Source organism: Dendrobium catenatum, unplaced genomic scaffold (assembly GCF_001605985.2).
Source record: "Dendrobium catenatum unplaced genomic scaffold, ASM160598v2 fragScaff_scaffold_621, whole genome shotgun sequence".
Classification (NCBI taxonomy): domain Eukaryota; kingdom Viridiplantae; phylum Streptophyta; class Magnoliopsida; order Asparagales; family Orchidaceae; genus Dendrobium; species Dendrobium catenatum.
The window spans coordinates 8,061,506-8,064,306 of NW_021319083.1; positions in this window are offsets into that span (position 1 = coordinate 8,061,506).

The following is a 2,801-nucleotide window of genomic DNA, read 5'->3' on the forward strand; positions in this document are numbered from 1 at the left end:
ACAAAGAAAACAAGACCTTACTCTTTAGGATCATTTGTGTAGAGGTATAATTGGAACCCTAGAATCTACTTGTCTTTCTTGAATAATCCTTAAAGCATTGCTTCTAATCCATTCTAAATTATTCCCTATTTCTTCTACAATCATTTTTAATGTCTATTTAAAGCTTTAGATAATTTAACCTTAAATATATAAAGTTTAAAATGAAATATGGGTTTAGGGTTTTTTATTTTCAGACAATAAAGATGATATCAAGGCCTATAATTTACTTTGGATATTTCCAATGGTTGTGATTTTTCCATACGCCATATGATCTAATCCATTAGATATTAAAATCGTGGGATTCAACCTAAGCAGTGCATCTCACTCCATGCTTGATTTAACATGGATGGCGTTAGCACGTAAGTCCAATGCCACACTGCATTGTCATCCAAGTGGCCCAATTATCTGTTGCCACCTATAAAGTGATCTGCTGTCCTTTTTTTTGGGACATTTAGGCCATTTAAGACAAACTCTGAAATACCCAAAAGATCATTTGAAACCCTCATTTTAAGCATAATCTCATCCTAGCTTCACTTTAGTGCAACTATCATTTCATTTTGCCTCCCTAGAAGCCCTTAAGCATTTCTTAGATCATTCCTTATTGTTTGGAGATCTTCGGCAACATGATCAACAATAAACTAAATCATATTAATTCCATCCAAGCTTATTGAGATCCTTCCTCAACCTCCATCTAGTTTTGGTTCCTTCATCAAAGTCATAGAGAAGCTCTTAACAAAGAAAACAAGACCTTACTCACTCTTTAGGATCATTTGTGTAGAGGTATAATTAGAACTCTAGAATCTACTTGTCTTTCTTAAATAATCCTTAAAGCATTGCATCTAATCCATTCTAAATTATTCCTTATTTCTTCTACAATAATTTTTAATGTCTGTTTAAAGCTTTAGATAATTTAACCTTAAATATATAAAGTTTAAAATGAAATATGGGTTTAGGGTTTTTTATTTTCAGACAATAAAGATGATATCAAGGCCTATAATTTACTTTGGATATTTCCAATGGTTGTGATTTTTCCATACGCCATATGATCTAATCCATTAGATATTAAAATCGTGGGATTCAACCTAAGCCATGCATCTCACTCCATGCTTGATTTAACATGGATGGCGTTAGCACGTAAGTCCAATGCCACACTGCATCATCATCCAAGTGGCCCAATTATCTGTTGCCACCTATAAAGCGGTCTGTCGTCCTTTTTTTTGGACATTTAGGCCATTTAAGACAAACTCACACACACAACACATACACATAGACTCGAACCCTAGACCTCTTAGTTGGAAGCCTAAGCTCCCAACCAATAGGCTAAGGAGAGCTGTGTATCTGTCGTCCTTTCCTTTAAGCCAATTTCTTGCCGCTAGTTATTTTAATTTAATTAGTGATATATATTCATATTTTTAAACACACGTAGCTTCTAAAATTATAATGAATCAAATACTTAACCAAAAATCACAAATAAATACCCATTTTCATTATATTTAAATTTCCTACATTTTAAAAATAAAATCAAGCCATAATTATTAATATTTAAGGAATATTTTTACTTATATACTTTATTAAATCTCTCTAATTATTCTCAAATTAATGATATGATTAATTATAAACTTAAAAGGAATGAATTAGAAGGCATTTAGCGTATTTAGTGATTTTCTCAGGGGTGTCTGAGGTTAGCTCCATCTATATATGAATTTGCAAAAGTTTAACTCATGATTTTAATTGAAGTATTGAAAATTCATTATGAATAATCCATTTCTTTTGCATATCATACAGTTATGGCACTACAGAAAAACCACCTATTATCGACAGCAGTTTTTGGCAAATATTGATTATTTTTTGGCTGAATTTGAATTTACCAACGGCTTTCTGGCGGCAAATTTTTCACCAGTAAAACCCGTACAGGAAAAATATTTCGGTCATTTTCTGGAAAAAATAAGGCCGTCAGAGAATAAAAAAAATTAATTAAGAAATCAGGCCACTTGCCCGCCCAACCCTGCCTGTTGCCTGCCTAGGATTCAAACTAAGTCCAAATTTCATTCTAAAGCCCTAACCATTTTCTTGGAAGGAAAAATGGGTTAAAATACTTATTATTATTTATTTAAACTAGAATTAAATGAAAATTATAATAAAAACTAATAAAAAAATATTAAAGTTAAAAATTTATTAAATAAGTTATTAAATTAAAAATTAATTAGACTAGTTAAGTAAATTAAAAATTAATTTAAAATATTAATATTTAATTAAAATAAACTATAAAATTATTAGTTAATTAAATTATAATATGTGATTTTTTAAAAATTAATAAAAAAACACTAGAAAAGCTGTTAGAAACTTCACTAGAAATAAAACCGCCGGAAGGCCGCCAAAAATTCTTTCAAAAAATCAAGTCGCTGAATTATTGCCGGAAAATAGCCCGCCAGAAAACTACTAGAAAAATGTGCCGGTAATTGGTGATTTTCATGTAGTGATTTTAGGGTATAATGTTTTATGTAAGAAATTTGAGTTAGTTAATTTTAATGAATGATATAAAGATAATTTTGAATTTCCCAAATTCCTTTAATTTGCCTCAAATCATTCATTAACATTATTTCAATTTTAACTAGGAGGTATCATATACATCTTGTGATGCTCCTAGTTCTAAATAATTGATCAATTTAGCTTACTTAAATTTTCAAGCATATAGGTTAAAATTAACCTAAATGATTGAAAATTTCTCTATACCCTTTGCAAGTAGAATTAGGAAACATGAT